Source organism: Notamacropus eugenii, chromosome 5 (assembly GCF_028372415.1).
Source record: "Notamacropus eugenii isolate mMacEug1 chromosome 5, mMacEug1.pri_v2, whole genome shotgun sequence".
NCBI lineage: Eukaryota > Metazoa > Chordata > Mammalia > Diprotodontia > Macropodidae > Notamacropus > Notamacropus eugenii.
Window position 1 is genome coordinate 281613638 of NC_092876.1, and position 22065 is coordinate 281635702.

At 36.9% G+C, this 22065-nt stretch overlaps 1 protein-coding gene across 17 annotated transcripts in view; it reads right to left on the minus strand.

The window, feature by feature from the left end:
- Positions 1-22065, minus strand: part of LYPD6B (LY6/PLAUR domain containing 6B) — a 220507-nt gene that overhangs the window by 133845 nt on the left and 64597 nt on the right. The window contains exon 4 of one of the 17 annotated variants that reach the window (XM_072613136.1): positions 13795-13903. The exons of the other annotated variants lie outside the window; for them this stretch is intronic. The gene's annotated coding sequence lies outside the window, so the exon portion shown is untranslated. The remainder of the gene's footprint in view (positions 1-13794; positions 13904-22065) is intronic. 17 annotated transcript variants of the gene reach the window in all.

Sequence of the window (22065 nt, forward strand, 5' to 3'; positions counted from 1 at the left end):
AATAAGTAGCATATTAGTAACTGAGTAACGGTACCAGTATTTTAAGATTTCAGGATCTAACCTCAATGCCTGAGTGGTTAAAGCAGAACTAGAAACTGCAAAAGATATTTAGAAATCAGTCTGTAACCAGTTATAGCCTAAGAGTAATCATGTCTCTCCACCTTTCAGGATAAATCTGTAGGAAGACCTTATTAAATGTAACACTATATAAATATTGAATATGGTAACGATTTGGTTATTGTGATTTGTGATTATTATATAAAATCTTAAATGTTCCCTTGTACTGTTCAATTACTTTAGTAACTCTGAAAGCTCTTCAGGTTTCTGCCTCGGATAACTGGCCACGCCCTGCCAGCATTAAATCAAATATTTTAGGTCTCTTTGCCTGGGCCAAAAGCCACAGGTCAACTTAGAATCTTAGGATATTTTATCCCAGGACATTTTAAGCTAACCTGATAAAAACAGGTGTGAATTTAAACTGTTTGTAAAACTTGATATGTATTTCCTAGTATATGCAGCTTGAAATTCTCAGGAGGATGGGAACGAAGAGTTTGGAATGCTCTTTATCTGGGCAATTTTTTATCTGATAAGTCTCAACGGTAGAGAGAGGCAGGGGATGCTAGTTTTTTTTTATCCTAGTTTTGAGAAACAGGGGGTGCTAGTTGTTTTTTTTTTTTTATCCTAGCTCGTTAAACGAAGCAGAGGAAAAGGTTATTTGAAGCTAGGAATTGTCACTGTGTGTCTTTAAAAGGGGAAGAGGGAAATATATGAATTTATGGATAATCTTTTTCTTTTAAAGTCTTAAGATATTGGATCTTAGAAATTAAAATATTACCATTAGTGATTGTAAATTTGGATTTGATTTAAGCCAAATCAGGACCTAAAAGAAATAGAATGGGGTCTGAGAATTCCCTCCTTATCCATATTATTATGGTAAATTACAACCTAAAAGGAAAAGAAATTTGCTACTTGGCGTTAAGAAATTTATTAGCGGTAAGGCTCCAAGAAAGTTCTATTTACCTCAGTGTAATAGTAATTTAATTGGGAAGATTTTTCCCATTCATTAATAGACCTATGTGACCTACTTAAATCACATGGAAGTCTAAGTCACATGTGGTGGGAGGAGCTTATTTTGTAGGTGGAACAGAAAGAGGCGGAGCTGGAGCAGAGCTGAGAGGAAGTTGGTCAGACTAGTCAGATCTGGGAAGGACCCAGGTTAGCAGGCAGTGGGCTGTGAGTGAGAGAAGGGCATTTTGCTAAGGGGACCCTGTTTGTGGGAAGGCCTGATAATGTATATTCACTTCTTGGTTACTATGATGGATTTGGCTTTCTGGCATTGGGATTCGGCTTTCTGGTGTCTGAATAAATGTTTTTCTTCTGCCTTCTATATGGAGATTCTGTTATACTTTGCGATGCAGAACTACACCAGCATATTTACAGCTGCCCTTGGTGCTATGAATGCCCTTGGTGATACACTCAGTTTGCTGTTCTGTAAGGGGATAATAACAGAAGCCACCCTCCAGGGTTGTTGTGAGGATCTCCTGATTGTAAAGTGTTTGACATAGAGCAAATAGCTATACGAATGAGATAATTGTTTTTATTATCTCTTATTAAAGAGATATAATTGCTTGATACTTGATAACTTGAGAACTTTACATGGATTTTCAGATGTGATCAGTATACAATGTCAGTGTTGACGAGATGAATGATTTTCTGTGTAAAGTAATTTGGAAGCACAATCAATTAAATTAAGGTCACCTGACTGGCAATGGGTTTTGTTTCAAGTTTTGAATATACAATATTGTCTATGGTATTCTTATGCTTCTAAATTTTCTTATATTGTGAAATCTGGTAAACAATTCCATCGGCTACGTTGTTGGAAAAGCAATTTCTTTTATAATCGAGATGCTGTTAGGTTAAGAATTGTACTGTCAAAAACCAAAAAGAATGGATGGATTAGGAAGTTGTTAGGTCATTCTATCAGCCCTGATGATCATGTGTTGTAATATTCTAAAGTACTGTAATTAAAGAAATTATAAACTTCCAAGTTTTGCCTATGTTAAGAAGGTCACCTAAAATTATTGGGCTGTTATGAAAATTATGAGACTATTAACTAAGTTGTTTGGAGTTACTGTTTCAATCAAATATTAACATAGCTTTTTTAAAAGGGAAAATGGACAATTGTACAAAAAAGACCTTGTAAAATCTCCTTGGTAAACCCAGAATGATTTTTGGAACTATCTAGTCATAAATTCTTATCAATGCTATACAGGACTTTTCTGTGTTGTGGAATTCCTGATCAGTAAATAAGAATCCTTGCACAAAATGGGAGTGGAGGAGTGAATACAAAATACCTTTAAAGAAGGGTATATGTATATATGTTAATTTGGAGGTTTGTGTTTTCTAGGGGTTTAAGTGAACTCTCACATATTCACTATCTATGTGGGATCCCAGAAAGTAACCATTTTCTTTAATTTATAGTGATAAGGGATGAAAAAGATATTATTGAGTAAGTTTTCAAAGGCCTGGTAAACTTTGTTATAGTGGTAAGACTAATTTAACTGGGTATATTTTTTCTTTTTGGCTTATAAAAACTGAATCTCCACATTGTAAACACCTTTTGACCAAAGGAGGTGGGTACTTAGGAATTTGTGACGATTAAGAATTTTGGTTTTATGGCACTTTGGGGTTTATGATACTTAAAGACAATTTATATCAACTTAGTCTTGATTAGTTCCAATTTTAAAGATTTGTTTTTGCTTTAAGGTTCAATAAGAGAAATATGTCATTTGAGATATTTTCAACTAATTTGCTTCTTGGAAGTTTAGTGATTATTCCTTTTAACATCAGAATAAATTTTAAGCTGTTTTTTAGAAAGGGAAATACTTTTAGGAAGGAATGTTTAAGCAAAAAAAAATTTTTTTGTGATGTTTAGAAGGCCTACTAATTTTATTTGTAAGCTAATTATTTTTAATTTGATGGCATTAATAACAACTGTATCCAGATCTACTGTGAGTAGTGAGGCTTTATAGTTTGAAGAGAATGCTTTTTTTTCAGCGGGGGGGCGGGGGGGAACCCGGAATATTTTTCGAGTTTCATTCTTATCTTTGCTGTGTCCTTCGATTTTTCTTACATGGGTACTTTCAGAGAAATCAGCAGTCAAAAGTTCAATGGAAGCAACACCTGAGATCTAAGGCTAGTGAGAATATCTGTCCATATCTGTCCCCAGAAATAAGTAGGGAGATTATCTTGAAAACGGGCTCTTCTTAATTCATTTTCCCATACAAGAAATCTGTTCACCTCGTTCCATGTGCTATAGGACACTTATAGGGGTGCAGCCCTCAAGGACCAGTTTTGATGCTATTTTTAACTATGTGCCTGCTTATAACTCTCATAGCAAATTTTTATTATCAGGGTAGGCAAAGTGGAAGTTTGCCATTGCAATACTGAATATATTAGATGTTAGATTACTGTAATAAGCTGTAAGTGGGAAAGATTTTCCTGTTTTGATCTGAATTTGTTGTGATTCCATAGCCTAGCAAGAGTTTAATTACTGCTTGAACTTCTCATAGGTTCATGTTCTGTTCCTGAAATATCTCATTCTTTCAGAATGATATAAGTCTGAGTAGATAAAGGTAAACAAACTTCTGAAACAAAGATGTGAATCTATTAGGCTGTGAGGTTAAAGTCAGGAGCCTCTTTTGTTTTTGTTTTAAGGAATAGGATTTCAGTACCAACAGTTTTGTTACTACACAGTAGCAATTTATGAACTACCTTGTATCACCCCAATGAGCAATCCCATTTTACTTAAGTTTATTATTTAATCTGGGATTAGAATGCATGTAGAAATGCATGCAAACTACATTGTTTAAAGGGATTCTAAGAGCAGTAGTCTGTGTTTATGTTCATTTGAACATGGCTAATAACTGACCATGTTTCACTATATGCTATTATATGAAACATTATCTAATCTGTATACAGTGTGGGGTTATTATATTTACATATCTCATGCTAAATTATTTGTTATTAAGCATCTTAAAGCTATTGAATTTAGGGATGAAAAAGCATCCACTTAACATGAGTATTAGTTATATCAAGATGCCATTTTTCTGTGATGAATTTCTTACATTAACCAATGTGATTATAGTCAATAATAATGTGATCCTTGAGAACTGAACCCACCTGAAACTCTGATTATTGGAACATGCTATTTAAGATCTTATGGGACTGTTAACTGATATTGTACTGAGTTTGACTCCAGGTATGATCATCAAGGAATGCTACTGAGTCAATGATCCATGATGCCAGCCAAGCCTATGGAGTTTTATATGCATAATCTGCCGGTGGAATTCTCATGGGAAAGTCTGGGAGAACAACTATTGGCATGGACTGAGGTAGTATTCTCTTGACTCAATTTCCCCAGCATGACATTCTTGAATGGAAAATATTCCACCTGGCTCAATGCAGTTGGTCATCTATATAACTTTTGCCAGGAATTGACATCAAAATAAGGAAACACTTTCCCTTATGTTCCTCTTTTTTTTATGGCAAATTTCTATAATCATGTCAGATGATCCATATGAACATACTATTGAATCTTTATCTTACAGGCTAATATTGGAGAATATCTGAGTTACCATAATAAGATGCCAGTATAAGATTTGTTCTGTTAAAAAGACATCCACTTTTGTCAGGGGTTATTCATTTGAACATTGCTAGAACTGGTCTTATTATAATAACTTACCTGGTATGTACTTTTAAAATTGATTACTCAGTGTATTTATATATGCCATCCCTGAACCTTTTTTTACAATTGAAGTTGATCTGGCAACTTTTAAATGACTTATTTTTGTACTGAGTCTGTCTTCTTGTAAAAAGTATCCTGTTCATTCCTTAGCAGAATCTCATTCTCCTAATGTGTGCGCACGCGCGTGCGCGTGCGGGGGCGGGGAATGAATAATGCCAAGTAGGAATGAATAATGTGAAGTATAAAAATTGGGTTCTAATTTTCTGTTTGTACCTGAGTTTCATATATATATTCATATATATTTATATATATACACATATATATATGCATATACATATGTATATAGATAGATATAGATATATCAACATGACAACTGACCAACACAAAATTATAAATTCCCTTGTCTAAATGTTCCAAATTTGATTTTCTAGTAATAGACATAGGGTTGGAGCTAACTTTCATTATTTTCCCTGGTTATTGGCAAAGTAAATTTAAAATTTGTGTTAACATCAATTTTGTAGGAAATTTTTAGCAGAGAGGAGAGTTTCTACAAGTGACATGAGCTGTAGAAGAACTACTCTGAGACCCCACCCAAACCACAGTGCTGCATCAGATCTTTCCAGAGGAATGGAAGGAGACATATCTATGAATTTTATTTTGCTGTTTACTTTTTCCCTTTTTGCCTTTTATCTGTATGGTCTACTTATCAAAAAGGATTGCCCTCTTGGATTTTGTCAAAATGTTATCAAAGGGCATTGCCCCTCCCTTTGATTTTGTCAAAGAGCCCCAACCATTTTCCCCTTTTTGCTCTCATGTTGTCCCCCTTTTACATCCCATAGTTGTAAATTCTTGATGAAGTGCTTGTCATATCAAAAATCAAATGGGGGAATTTGAGAAATTATTATTAATAACTAATATCTTGGGGAGATTCAGAGGCTCTCCCCTTCTAAATTCCTCATTTTAAAAGTTTACTTTTTCTTCAGAAGGACTTTGCTGATAAGGAGATCACATGGACTCTCCTTGATCTTGGTCAGACCCCACCCAACCTTGCAAGAATTTAATCTGAGGTGGGGAAGTCCATTGTGCTCTATTCAAGTTTTGGTGATGATCCTTTTGTCTAGATAGCCCAAGACTGGGAGTGGTCTGGTAAAGAGATATTTTTCTCTGTTGGGGGGGGGGGGGTGACATCAGTCTCTATTGGAAGGTTATATTAGCTGAGTCCACTGTCATGATTGTCTAAGAGAGATGAACAAATGACTATCCTTTTATTAATAACCTCCTGGCCTTATTAATAAAATGACGGAATTACCCAGAAACTTTGTCTCTCAAACCTTTTTAAACCTTTCTTTTCTCTCAAACTCTCCTCTCTCTTCCTAACTTCCCTGTTACTACTGAGGATACCATGTTCCTACTAGATATCTTTGTAACCTGGCCCTTTACTATTATTCCAATCACTTCATTGACATGAATCCAGCTTCATTTACCTTCTTGGGGTTCCTCTCACATAGCTCTCCATCTCTCATTTCTTAACTCCATCTAATCTACCATTTCAGGGACCATCCTTCATGCCTGGAGTACAGTCCTTCATCATCTCCTCCTCAGTTTCCCTGGTTTCATTCAAGGCTCAGTTTTAAACTCAGGATTTTCAAGAAACCTTTCTTAGTTCACCCAGCAGCTAGCATTAGTAGATGCAATTTCATGTGCTTTTTTTTCATGTACTTTTAAAAGAAAAGTTTTCTTAAGGAAAATTCAGCAAGATTAAAATTTTAATTTCAGAATTTAACAGTTATAAATGCTTATGTTAATTACTCAGTCAAGAATCAAACTTGTATATACACTTCAAAACAAAAAAGTGCAAGTCATAAAAAAAGTGCTCAGGGGTTTCTTACCATAAAGACATAATTAACAATGTTAAACTATCTTGCACACTGAACATGACAAATTGCAAAGACAGCATTTTAAAACACAACTCTACTTGAATATTACAACAAAACAATAGCTATAAGAGTGTGTTAAGATGATTGCTGTCCTTCACTCATTTGCTATTGCATACAAAAGCCAGCATTACAATGAAGAGTATTCACTGGCCCCCTTTGAGAAGTCTGATACTGAATACTACCTCTGGGATCATGCTCATCATCTTTGGAAACTTCACCACTGTAATGGCAGCTTCTTTCTTGAGATGGATCTAAGTCCCATCAGTTCTACCTGATCCATTTCTTCAGTTTCCTCTACAAAGATTCCTTATCAGATGAAAGAAAGTCATTGCACACATCTGATATTTCCATATTTAATAATCTGACCAGTATGACAAATAATGACTATAGTTCTGGAAGTGACACAGTGCAACAACCAACTGATATCCATGAAAAGATCCTCAGCTCATTGTGTAAATATAGCATTATCCTTCTGATCCAAAACGATGACTATCTCCCTGTTCACCTCCTGGATCCCAGTCACCTTCACCATGGAATATTGTTACCTTCACCATGGAATGTTGTCTTCTGACCAGCTTTCCTACTCTTGTCAATAGGAACCTTTCTCTTGAACAATGTTCCTTCCATTGCAACTTTTACATCTGTCTTTAGGACTGATTTAATCCCCATTCCCTTGGCATTCCATGCAAACTGATAGAATTTGCTGACCATGTTCTTCCCTAAACCCTAAAGAGGAGAGTGAGAAGGCACCTCCCTTCCATTCTTTGCAGAGATGGTCCTATTTGACTAATTTTTATTTGCATTTCAGTACCTCTGTAATTGGGACAGCATTATACATCTCCTTTCTTACCACCACAACCTTCACATTTATTATAAATCAGATTCTTAAATCTTCTTAGGTCACAGACAAATGATGAACATTTTTACCTCTCCATTCCCTTTGCATTCTTCCACTTCTCCCAAAAAACAACAAAGATATTCATTGGTGAACCAAAGTTACCACCAGAATCATCCTCTTTGATGGCTTGTTCTCTATTTTTGTCATATGTCTCTTTTTGCATCAGAAAGCACTTCATAAGCTCAAGAAATCTATTTGACCTTTTCTCCTTCATTTGAATTCTTATAGGGATGATATTTCAAGGATAGTTTTCTATATGTCTTTTTTTTAGTTCTGGGAGGCATTAGGTTTTACTCAAAAAAACCCAAGTCATTTTCTTCACCAATTTTTATAGCTCGGGAGAAAGACCCAGCATTGAAACACTCATGTCCAGGAGTTGGGTGAGAGATTAAAGGGGACCACCTAGGATCCTGTTAGGATTTGGGGGGCAGTCAGTAGAAGAAAGAGACCATTGGTGGGGGATGAGTTCTTGTGCATAGAGCTCACTGTTGCCCTCCACTTCTTGCTGAGGTTTCTAGAAAGTTCCCAAGTACTCCTTATATATTTTATATGTGCCTAGGCATTTTTACATGTTACCTCCCTCATTATAACATGAGCTGTAATACAACATATAAAAAGAAACTCTTTTTTGCCTTATCTTTCTATTCTCAGGTCTTAGTACAATACCTGGAATACGTAACAACTTACTAAATGCTTGCAAACTAATGCTAGAAACTAACATGATGAACACAGAGAGGCATAAAAGGCACAAGAAGTGATGAAAGTGGAATGAGCAGATTCAAGAGAAAAAAAGTCACCACTGTTACAATGTAAATGGAAAGCACAACAAACAATTAAAACAGAATGTTCTTCTGACCAGGATCTTCCCCCAAAGAGGAGAGTAAAAAGGCACCTTCTTCCCTTCTTTGCAGAGACAGCAGGACAATGAGTGAAGAATGCTGCAAAAAAATCTCACTTTTTTGATGTGTTGGTTTGTTGTTGTTCAGAAGCTTCACTCCTGTCTGACTCTTTATAACCTCATTTGGGGTTTTCTTAGCAAACATATTGGAGTGATTTGCTATTTTCTTAGTTTTGCTCAGCAGTTTTTTTTTTCCTTTTATAATTCTTTGTCATAAAGCAGGAGTTCTTTTAGGTTCAGCCTGTGAACTTTTTTTAAAAAATATTTTGATAACTATTTTAATAGCGGTTTTTTTCATAATCTTAAGTATTTTATCTTATTCACTGAAAACCTTTATTCTGAGATGAGATCCACAGGCTTCACTAGCCTGCCAAAGGGGTCCAGGACAAAATAAAAGGCAAGAATCCCTCTTATAAGGATGGATCTCTTAGAAGGGTCTCAGGGAAGGCTATAGTGGGAATGCAGGTCATGTCAAAACATCTATAATTTTAAATGTTGTATATCATAAATATTTTACATAAATGTACACCTCATGTCTCTTGCTCTGTGACTTGAGATGAAAATCTATTAGATTCTTTAGACCTTTTCCCCAAAACTCTATATTTATACTATTTTTGCTTTTCAAAGGACCCAACTTCTTCCCACAACACAGATTTCTAATTTGTGTTTGAGAGATTTCCTCTGATTAAGCAATTTCAAGTGGAAATCTGCTTGCCCACAAGGCATGCCATTTGCCATTCACTCAAATCAAAACAATCCAAAGACTCAACATTATATCTCGTCATGAATTAATTTTTCCTGGAAGAAGACTCTTACTTCCTAAGATCAGCTAGCATTTACTTCACTGTTGTTGGGTTTAGCAACTTTTATCCACTTTCCTTTTGTAGTTCTAGTTTACAATTAAGGAAAAGCCAGGCAAAATTCAAACACAGAGAACCAAGTGATGATTTTCAAAGAAAGAAAAGAATACATATTCACTTCTCCACCTAAGTGTCTAAACCATCAGAACAAGCATTAGCAGGACAGTCTCCCCAAGACACATCCTTTCCTGGATGTCTATTGTTGCTCTTACCTCTTATTTCTTAGAAGAAATCAGAATAAAGTACCTTTCTGCTGGTACCCTTGGAAACTATGCTTTATGACTATAAGTATGGATCTGAGCACCATGCTTTCTGCCATCAAGTAAAATGTAGTGGAATTCAGAACTTATTCCTGTTACTTCTCCACATCAATCGTCTGAGTGAAAGGAAGAAAGGAGGTAAAGAACAGCCTTCTAGCTACACTCCTGGAGGGCAAACTCATTAAAATGTAACCCTAAGCCAAAGAGAATTATAAAGGTAAATCTGAAGGGGAAAAAAATTATATAACACTTACATAAAATTTACCAATCCAACTCTAAATTATTTCTGCATTATCTGCCATCTGAGATTATCTACACATTGACTCACCTCCATTAGCATCAGACTGACTCCATAGATTAAAAGCTGCTCTTCTGCAGTGGTGCAGTTTAACCCTTAGCTACTCCAGGTGATATAAGGGAGTGTCTTCCTAAGGGCTGCCAAGGATAAAATGTTACCTAAATGAGAGACTGAAATCATACACAAACACCTTTTCCTGGTACCATGTGATCCCAATGCTTTTATAACCAGGTTTTATAACACCTGCTGGAGGAAAAATTGCATCACATCTAATTCTAATCATTTCACTCCCTGGCTTTCTAACCTGCATATGGTTGATATGAGAACTGACTTAATGTTTAATGTGTATGTGTAAGGTTTTTTGATCTGTCATTGGTGATCATAGAGTGGCTTTCTCCAGTCATGATATTTGAGAAGGCCTAAGGCTTAATAACACCCAAAAATGTGTTATGCTAAGAATCCACATTTTTGACAGTTTGCAAAAACATGAATATATCTATTAAATATTCACTTAAATAAGAATATCAGTGTGATATAGTAGATAGAATGCTATCCTCAGGAACAGAAAAATTTGATTTCAAACTTCACTTCTGACACAGGTTGGTTTTTTTTTTTTGTGAAACTCAGAACAAGTCCCTTCTCAGTGACTCTGGTATCTCTCAAAGACTGTAAGTTAGTGTTCAGCTCTATGTTGGTAAGAGAAAGGTCCTCACTGAGAACTCCTCACACTGATGAAATAAATCACGGGTCCAGGAAAAAGAAAAAAAAGCAATAACTTGCATAGGGCTCATGTTACTGGGCTATGACTGGACTGTAGGGGAGTGATTTCTTACAGGAAACAGTCCTCCAACTATGCACAAGCATAGCATTTATTGGCTCTCCCAAAACAGTCCGATCCCACTGGCCTATCACATATGGTTATTTACTAAATGTCTGTTTTTAAATCATTAGAGACATCAGTTTTGATCCTTTCCTCTCAGGTATGCCCTACTTCATGTATCTCCTGAGTACCTATAATTCAATAGTTCAGAAATACATGATTTCATTGGTATGGGTACTTCCATTATAAAAACAATAACAGCAAACATTGTAAGGTTTGCAAAGCACTATGTGTTACATATGCTATCCATTTGATTCTCACAGCAATCCTCTGAGTTAGGTGGAGAAAACAGGCTGGGAGGAGGTAAGTGACTTGCCCAGGTTCACACAGCTAATAATATCTGAGCCAGGATTTGAATTCAGGGCTTCTTAAGTCCAAGTCCAGAACTCTATCCACTCTACCATTCAGCTGCCTTCAAGAATTGAGGGTCACTGCCCCAGTATTGAAAAAACATCTGAAGAGGATATCATAAAAGAGACCACAAATTGATCCAAACCACCACTTCATGGTGATTCCCTCCTGAAGTTCAAGGGAGGGGCAGTGAAGCCCCCCACTGTGATCCCCACTAGCAGCTTTACCTTCTAGGCATAACAATGGGACCTAACAGGGAAACACAGAAAATTTCCAGACCAGTGGACCATCATGTGCCTTTACCCCCCACCAAGCCCATATTCTCTTCTTTCCATCTTTGACAGTAGTTGCTTAGAAAAGCCTTAGTTGCATAAGGAGTAGTTTATCTTGCTGAACTCCCAAGCTAAGTGACCTTCGGGACCTTCTTCTCCTCATATTCTTACTTTACAGGCAGAGATATCAAAGATATGCTCTTTAAGTAATCCAGTCCCTAGGGAAGCCCATTCCAGACCAGTGATTAGAATTCAAAAGCTCCTTAGTTCCTCAGATCAGGGGAATCAAACTCAAATTACATGTTTGTTAAAAGTTTATACCTCTGATCTATTTGCACCATTACTCCTTAAATTTCTATTTTGCTTTACAAAAGTCTATTCATGTGATACTTATCTGAATGATGGGACAGAGCATGGCTCCATAATATTCTCTGAGGGCTGCAAGCAAACCCTAGTTCTTGCGTACCTCTTAGAAGAAACCTTAATGCTTTGGTTAGCAGTAAACACAATCTCACCTTCCTTTGTCTACCAAGACTGCACATCAGTGGAAGCGATGACATCTGCTCCTTCGGTGTTTTTTTAACCTTTTCAGATTTCATTTCCAGGTTCAATTTATGAGCAGTACTTTTGGGGGGAACAATCAAGAACTCCTTTTAGCTCTGCTCCATCAGAGCCCAGGGATTCACTTGAATTCCATAAATATTTCCCGATATCTGCAAGGCCCTGTATAAAATTAGTTGATTCCCTCCCCTCAAGGGGCTTATGGTCTGGTTACATGGGATGTGAAGACTGTGGTCACTCACTGATACATCCTTGGATCAAAACCATTTTGGTGGCATTTAATCAGTACTGAGACTTCAGAATCAGGGAAACCTAGGTTTCCTATTCTAACACATACTAGCTGTATAATTCTGAGTAAGTCACTTAACCTCTTGATGCCTCAGCCATCTCTTGAAGACTATAGGTTGTAAAACAGTCACTGATCTACACTGGCATAAAGAAATTCTTTGCTGAGGGTCTCTTATATTTATCATATCACATGTCTAGAAAAAAACAAACAAAAAAGCCTCTGTCCTGAAAAGTGTTCCTGCTGGATTCCGAGTCCCCTGGCCCTCTTAATATATCTGTTTTCATAGCACAGAAGCTACTTATGAAAGTAAAAGAAGGTAATTATATAAAGGAACTGGAAAATCTTAAAGTGCTCAAGAAAGGTCAGCTACTTAACATCAGCATCAGCATCTCTTAAGAGGGGCTCTTACTTTTCTTTTTTTTTGTATCACAAGCCCCTTTTGCAGTCTGGTGAATCCTATGGACCCTCCTCAAAATAATGTTTTTTAATGCATAAAATAAATCTTTGTAAGATTACAGAGAAACCAAATGTTAGTGAAAATAAAGAAGTAATTTTTTCTAATTCAGATTCCCAGACCCACGAAATCTATCTATCCACAGACCCTATGGGGTCCTTGAACCCCAGGTTAAGGACACCTATGTTAGAAAATAGAATCCCCTAAAGTCACACACTCGTCATACACATTAGCAAATTAAGAGCTGTACTGAATGAAGTTTGGGAAAGCTCATTTAAACAGGACTTTTATTGATTAAAAAGTGTTTTCCTATACATTATCTCATCTGAGTCTCAAAACAACATACCATACCTTTAATACATACATATATATGTGTATATATGTATATATGTATAGTTCAAGTGTTATTCCCATTTTATGGATGCAAAAACTAGGGCTCAGCAGGACTTGCTCATGGTCACACACCTAATAAAGAATAGGTCTTCGGATTCAAAGTTCAGGGTTCTGCTATTTGTGCATACACCACAGTCAAGTGGGCTCTATAGAAGATAATCATCACAGAGAACATTTATGAGAGAGCAAGGCAGCACTCAGGGATTGCTGAGTATAGATTAGGAATTTCAGAATGTGCAATGTAATAGAGAAGATCAGCTTTTATAACTAACAATAATGCATGTCTATATATGATCGTGCCATAATTGACAATAATACATGTGTGTACATGATGATTGACAGTAATGTGTGTGTACATGGTGATTGAAAATAATATCTGTGTATATGGTGATTGACAATAATACATGTGTGTACATGGTGACTGACAATAATACATGCATGTACGTGTCACCAACATGTGTGTATATGGTGACTGACAGTAATACATGTGTATAAATGGTGATTGACAATAATACATCCACACACATGGCTATGCATACGTGCTCCTCTGGCTTGTGATTTTGTTGGTATGAGCACTCCTTCCACAGAGAGGTTATATCTCCACCATGACTCAAGAGATGATTTTTATGAGTGGTTTACTCTACTTCTTACCCACCAAATTCATCACTGAACCAGATGAAATGACTCTGAACTTACCTAGGATAGTCCTCTAATCAGAGGTGCAATTCATCACCCCAAGTTTTCAGACCTGCCAGGGGTGGTGTCCTGTGGGCAGAGTCTTCAAGAAGCCAGAATACTACCTTCACTGTATGACAAGACATCATTATAGGATTTTAGAAGAGGATACACATGTGCATGCACACACGTGTGTACACACATACTACAGAGCCATAGATCCAGGAAGAAGGTTCTCCAATGATCACATAATACAATATCTACAAAACTTTGTAAACATTAAGGCTCTATATAAATATCAGATACACAGTTCCAGCCCCACCCCCAAACCTCACTTTTGCCTTCTACTCAATATGGAAGCACGAACAAGCTATCCGGACTCAGGCTCCACTTCTTTACCTATGAAATGGGTTCACTGCTAAACTACTATGACAGGAATATTGTATGAAGTAATAACAAAGTATTATCACCAACCATTTTTATGCTTCCTTGCTTTTTCGGAAGGAAATACAAGGCAGAAGTATCACCTGTACCAGCAGAGCTGAACGTAACGATGCTAAAAGCATTTTCTGAAACAGTTTTTACATCTAAGGGCTTATGAACTCCATTATGGAAACCTAACACTTTCATTAAAAAGCTGTTAAGATGAACACCCTCATTCAGAACCTTTATTTGATTTTTTTTTTAAAAAAGCATTTCCTAGGTCTCCTTAAAGAGATGCTATCTAGCAGGGCAATAACAGATTGATGGCAATGACCTTCTTCACATTCTTCTAACTCCTTTTAAAATGAAATCAAGGCTGCTTGCTTCTATGGGCTGTATGCCAAGCAATGTAATGAGGTCTACTTATCATCCTTCAACCTCCAGACCATCATTCTGGTTCATCCTTAATGTGTTAACTCCACAAACAAAATGTGTGTTAGAATGGTAGGGGGCAAAAATCCAAGAAAAAAATTGGCTTCTCCACCCTGTGTCTAAGGTTTTTCTGGTTTTCTTTAAGCTGTATTTGCCAGGGAAGTTCTATCCTGGTTTTGCCGACAAGTATGACACAATTTCAACATGAAAACCAAAAGCACCTTTTGAAGGAAAACACTTTTTCATCCTTGAATATTAAACTGATGACTTGATGTCTTGCTAAAATATTCATTTCAGCAAAGTTTCCTGATCTAAATCATCAACTGGTCCAGAATCTCTATTATCTTGAAATATTACTAATCCCATTCTATAGCAAAGTGGGTGATAATTTTCTTTAATAGTGTATTAATTTGAATATATTACTGGATATAGCAGAACACACACACATATTGTAATTTTTAAAAGAGGGTTTGAGTTAATGATCAAGTGCTCTGAAAGGTAGAATAGATGAGAGCACTATCTTCAGAGGAACAGGGGTTCAAATTTTGGTTCAATGTTTAAAAGCTGCATGACCTTGGAAAAGTATAGAAACCTGCAAAATGAGAGGGAAGCATCATGATAGTGGACAGAGTGCTGGACTTGAGAATCATGAAGGACTGGATTAATATCTTGCTTTAGATATTTATTAGCTATGTGACCCTGGGCAAGTCACTTAACCTCTCTGAGCCTCAGTTTCCTCATCTGTAAAATGAGAGGGTTGGATTAAATCATCTACAACATACTTCCAGCTCTGAATCTTACAGATTTGGAGTCATGGGATCCTTGTAACATTATGAGAAAATTATTTCTAAGGTCCCTTTAACTCTTTATCTAGGACTCAAACTGATTGATTTACTGTTATCAACCCACTCATACTACTACTGCACTACTGCTACTGAAGGAAAAATGTTGGAACTCGACCCCTTGCCCATGATTCATTTTTACTTGTCTGTGTATAATACCAGTATAGAGTGATGGAGACTGGACCTGGGATTTCACAGGTATACTCAAGAATTACCTTCACCAATGCAGGTTGGCAACTCAAGGGTTTTGGAGAGTTGCCTTTTATATTGATAGGGTAAGTAACTTGCCTTGGATGAGAGGTCCAGTAGGTGTTAACGGTGAGACTTGAACCCAGTTCCTTCACAACTCTGAGGTCAGACCTCTGTGATCCAAACAGAAACGGATCCTGCAGGCTACATGTTAACTCAGAAAGTCACAAACGAGCATTCTCTATGTTATACTGCATTTGTATTTATCTTGTTAAACAGCTCCCATTTGCAGCTCAGCTGGACAGCTCTTTACTCCATCGGGCTGCCTCTCCATAACTGCATCTATCCTTCTTAATTTTGATGCAGAATACATTGTTTTCATACCTGCTTCCACCAAAGCCTCCCTGTGGCACAGGCATAACCCTCAGTTCCTGAAGTCTAGAACAGAGGAACACATGTTCTAACAACTGAGAAAGCCTTTGAGTACAGCCCTTCTGCTTCCCAAGGACCAGTCAAGTTAAGTCTAAAGAGGATCACCGTCATGAGCATGGCCAATGGGTGATGAATGCTTTGACTCTGTTAACCCATGAAACAATTTAAAAAACAGAAATTTACCCTTAGTTCACTGTGGGCCCCTTTCTGCTTCTATAGGGACGTGACAAAATAATTGGAAAGGGGCAAGAATCCCTTCCTGACATTTCATCCTGATAAGTTAACAAGAGGAATGGAATCATTTACATAACATCATGGATTGAATTTGGTGTTTGGTGTTAGGAAGACCTACGGTCAAACTGGGACTTAGACACCTCCAACCCAGAGGTTCTGGCCAAATCACTCAACCCTATCGGTTTCACTGTCTTTATCTGCAAAATAAGAGTACAAAGAGGTCCTTTCAAGATCTCAATTTAAAATCCTGTGCCTTTTTATTTTTTTTGAAGTTTTATTGATGCCTTCATTTGCCACTGGGTCAGAGGAGTCCTTGTGATGAAGAAAAAAACTTTAACTGACATAAATCAGTCTCCACAAGGAAACCAAAAGGGCCCAGAAACAGCCTTAGGCATAACAACTGACAACAATAACAACAATCTCTACTCAAATGAAGCACAAATTCTAAAGGGGAGGGGGGTAGCTGACAAAAAGAGAGGCTCCATGTACAACAAAATATTTATAAGCAGCACTTTTTGTGGTAGCAAAGAAATGGGAAAAAGGTAGATGTCTATTCATCTGGAAATGGCTAAACAAATTGTGGTATGTTAATACACATACATACAACATAATACACATATAAATATATGCAGTATAAAAATAAAGTGAATAAAAACAAATATATACAAAGTAGTTAAATACAAAGCAATTAGGGAGGAAAGGCATTAGGAGGATGAGATGGGATGATGGTGCCTGAGTTGTATTTCTTTCATCCAACATGTTAGCTATTCCCCCTAGCTTTGTATCATCTGTAAATCCAATAAGGCAATGTCTAAACATTTATCTAAGTCATTAATAAAAATGCTAAATGGCATTGGCTGAAGCTCAAGTTGCTTGGTCATCCTATTGATGAAATTGAAAATGACTATTCCTTAGGAATATTCAATGGCCATGGTTGGGCCATACTGATTAAATGAAAATAGCAATACTACCAAAGACAATTTATATATTTACTGCTATTCTAATCAAATTACCAAAGGGGTATTCTATAGAGCTAGACAGGATAAATATCAATTCATTTGAAGGAACAAAATATCAAAGGAAATAATGAAAAGGTAAGAATGGAGAAATAGCATTTATAAAGCAGATGTTATTCAAACTATTTTGTATTGGTTAAAAAAGAAAGAAAAGTAGATTAATGGACAAGAAAGAATCCAAAGTAATGGAGCTCAATAACCTAGAGTTCAATAAACCCATAAAACACAAATCAGTTGGAAAAAACTATTTGATAAGAACTTAATTTAATCTTAGACTAATATCTTAAACCATATTCCACAAGAAATTCAAAATGAATACTCAACCTGAATATTAAAGATCACACCATTTAAAAATTAGAAGAAAAGCAGATCATGTGCTTTACAAAGCTGCAGGTAGATTTTTATGAAAAGATAATGGTGATTAAAAAAAAAAGTGATTACTTTATCATAAGAAATTGGAAACCTTTTGCACAAACAAAATCAATGTATCTAGAACAGAAAGGGAAGTTGGTGGGTACCTGGGGGAAAAAAAATCTTTATTTGAATTATCTCTGCTGAGAGCTTGGGTATCTAAGAAATATAAACAATTAACAGAAATATGTAATACCAAAATGCATTCCCCAATAGACAAGTGATATCAACAAATAGTTCTCAAAAGAAGTATTGTAAATTATTCACCGTCAGATGAAAGAATGCTCCAAATCACTAATAATAAGAAAATGAAAATCAAAACAACCCTGAGATTTCATCTCCTACCCATCAAATTGGCAAAATGAAAACAGTTAGGAATAGGCAATGTTGGAAGGGTGGTATAAGGACAGGCAATGCAGTGCTGTTAGAGTTATGAATTAGTACAATTATTCTGGAAAGCAACTTGAAATTATGAAAATAAAGTGACTAAAATGTCCATATCACTTAACCCAAGGATCCTATTGCTAGGCCAATATTCCAAAAAGATAACTGACAAAAAGAGAGGCAAAATATTTTTAAGCAGCACTTTTTGTGGTAGAAAGAAATGGGGAAAATGTAGATGCCCATTCTTTGGGAAATAGCTAAACAAATTGTGGTATGTTAATACAACAAATTATTGCTATGTTACAAGAAATAATGAAGATGACAACTATTGAGAAGCATGGAAAGACTTAAGTGAACTGATGCAAAGAGAAGTAAGCAGAGTCAGTAAAACAACATACACAACCACAGCAACTTAAATGGGGAAAATACATAGCAACAACAAAAAACAATAAAAAACAAATGTTGCAAAATTATACAAATAAGCTTAGCCCCAAAGAAGAGAAGTGAGAAAAAAAACTTCCCTCTATTCCTTTGCAGAAGTGGGGAGGCATGTAATGGAGCATAAAAGACTTTTTTCTCCCAAAATACTGGCCATTTTTGCTGATTTTCTCCCTTTTTCTTCCTTAAAAAATATTCTTTGGTAAAAGAAATAATTCTCAGGGGAAGGAGAGGAGTGAAATAGGGAAATCTAAGTGATGATAACAAAATAATAATATAATATAATGTAAAAGATAAATATATAATAAAATCTATTTTAAAAAAGAAAATTACTTCCTTAAAGTCTTGCCTTTCAACCAGTTCCATATGTAACTACTTTCTGTATACTGTCTGACCTACAACACTTTCTTTCTAGTCTACACACTTTTATTTTACAGGTAAGGAAAAATGAGTCACATAGGGGTGATGTAACTTTCCCAAGGTTATATAGGTATTAAGTAACTGAGTCAGGTTTCTAATGCAGGTCTTTTGATTCCAAATCTAGGGCTCTATTTATTGAACCGCAATATGAACAGCCAATTTCATGCTCTTTTTACAAAATCATCCTGGCATTTGAGGATTTAAAAAATGCCACTGATCCCTATGTTGCAAGGTTCATACAATCTCAGAGTTGGCAGGGACCACAGAGATTTACCAGTCCAATCTATACCTGACTAGGATTCCCCTCCACAACATTACTGACCAGTGACCCTCCAATCTATGCTTGAAGACCCTGAGAGAAGTAGCAGAAGATCTGCTGAGTAAAGAATTCTCAAAGGAGAACATACGAGTCTTATAATATGAAGCAGTATCTGCAAAAGACAGATTAGACTTGCTTTGCTTGACCCCAGAAGAAGCAATGGGTGGAAGTAGTAGGGGGCAGATATAGACTCGATAAAGAAAAACTTTTTTCCACTTACAGCTGTTTAAAAGTAAAGTGGGATGTTTAAACAAGTGGTAGGTCCCCTCCCCACTGGAAGTCTTCAAGGAGAGTTTGGATTACCAACTCTTGAGTGTGGGGTACCCTGGTCAGTTACAGATTTAACCTTGGAGTTCCCTTCCAAGACTGAGTTTGGGTAATTCTGTATTTGCCCATCACTGTGTAAATACCCCATTGCTCACTCAATAAATTATCCACAGAAAGAACCCTTTAGAAGTGGCTCATCAGCTCTCTTTGAAGGCATTCCTGGAATGATTACCTGTCTGACACCTGAAAGCAAAAAACTTCTGAGGCTCACGACAGAGTGTTTGGAGTTTGCTACTAACATTAGGAAACTCTTCTCTCTCCGCATCTGTCACTAAAGATTAGCCATCAGAACCATAATCTATGGACTGCTCTGGTGTCAAAGGCAGAGTTTAAGCTTTCAGTGTTATCCAAAGCTCTAATTTGCAGGCTGCTGACAGCACCATATTAACATAAGACCAGCATTTATGAGTTCAGTGTTAAGCCTCCCAACACAATTTCCTCCTTTCAGTTACAATGGGGTGGAGATTTAGTTTCCAAACATCAGAGAAAAACTGCACCGGAGGCTTTTCTCTTTTCAGCAATAACTGAATACAACGGTATAAACCAACTCGAACCATTTTTTTGAAGATTCTAAGGCAAAGCCCAGAATATCCAAATCAAAATGAAATTTCATTTGGGTTTAAGAAGAAATCATTATTTAAAATGACAAGGTTTTCCTCTAAAGAATTCATGAGGCAGGAACATGAGGTAGAAAAAATAATTAGCTGTATGCTCCAATTTTCTCTTCAGACTTCATTTATAAATCACTAATACTAGTCAGGAATCTAAACTAATCTCAGGTATAATCCTCAAAGGCCTTAAACCATTTCCAATTTACTGCTTTTTCCTCTCTGTTTCATCTGACTGCCTCAGAGAAAGTGATGGAATTATGACTGCCCAGATGGATGGCTCACATTCTTTCTTAAATCCTTTAAGAAAAACAAACACGAGGCTACCACTCCCACAATGGTACACAAATATGCACCAAGAAGTTCAGATGGTCCTACTAGATTCCTTATGTAGTGATGAAATCTTGTGTAGTGAATGCACCATATTATTCCAGTAGTAAACATGTGGATCGCACTAAGTGAACCAACTCATATATTAGTCTTTCTCCCCTTAGTTTTATGCCTTTCCCCATAAAGTCATAGATATAGACCTTGGCCTAACGGGGCCAAGGTCACCCATTGCATCCTGTGGCCATCTCCAGTCATTCTGATGAATATCTAGTGACTGTATCCAGCTGGTTCAGAGGAGAAAGTGAGGCTGGTGATATTGCACAGCCCTCCCTCACTCAAAACAAAATCAAGTGCAAGTCATGTCATCATTTCTCTGATGGCAAGGTCTTCTTCAGCAACGAAGGATGAACACAACAACCTGTGAGTAGACCCAGCTGCCTGAATGGGGACCCAGTTAGCTAGGTAACTCAGCTCCTTCTCTCCTGTCTGTCTCCCCCTCTCCTCCTTCTCCTCTCCAAAGGAAGGTAAATTTGGATGCTCAGAGGATGACCAGTTAACTTGAGGTTTACTGGCTAGATCATTTCCCATCCCCTTCCCTTTCCCAAAACCTTAAACCTACTATACTCTGCAGCCTATAGATTGTACCACACTAGACCTCTATACAAGCATCGTTTAAGGGCTGTTTTCGGGACCCTCCTGGCTTAACAGTGATTACCAATATTAACTGTTGCTGTTTCCCTCCCATCCTGATTTAGTTATTTTTCTTTGCCTCATTAAAGGGGCCATCCCCTGACTACTTCTTAAACAGGCCTGTTCACTGAATGGGCATTACCTCAGCCTAAATGAGTATGGAATAGGCCTTGGCCTAAAGGGGCCAACATCTCCCACTGCATCCTGGGCTAAATCCTGTCATTCTGAGGAATATCTGGTCACTGGATTTAGATGGCACTGGAGGAGAAGTGAGGCTGGTGATCTTGCACAGCCCTGCTCATTCAAATCAAAGTGAAGTGCAAGTCATGTCATCATTTCTCTGATGGTATGGTCTTCTTCAGCAATGAAGGACGAACACAACAATATAGATCTAAGAAATGCTATGCAACATTCATCATAAAGAGACTTCTAAAATAAAGTGTTTCAATTAAAAGGCACAAAGAAACATTTAGGATCAGCTGATACTTTTGACACCAAGCTGAAAGACTGAGCATTCCATTTCAATTCAATTTAATAAACATTAATTCCATGGCTTATGGACAAGGCATCATATTGAACACTGTGGTACAACAGCAAAACCAAGAACAGACCTTGCCTTCAAAAAATCTTATAATTTGCTGGAGTAGGAGAGGAGAATAGAACCCATACCCACATAAGCAAATACAGTACAAGACACTTTGAGAAGAAAGAGAACTCTGACAATTAGGGAGGACTGTTTTCTGTTTTCCAGCCTGAGCTGAGCCTTGACTGAAACTAAGGACACCAAGAGGTGAGGA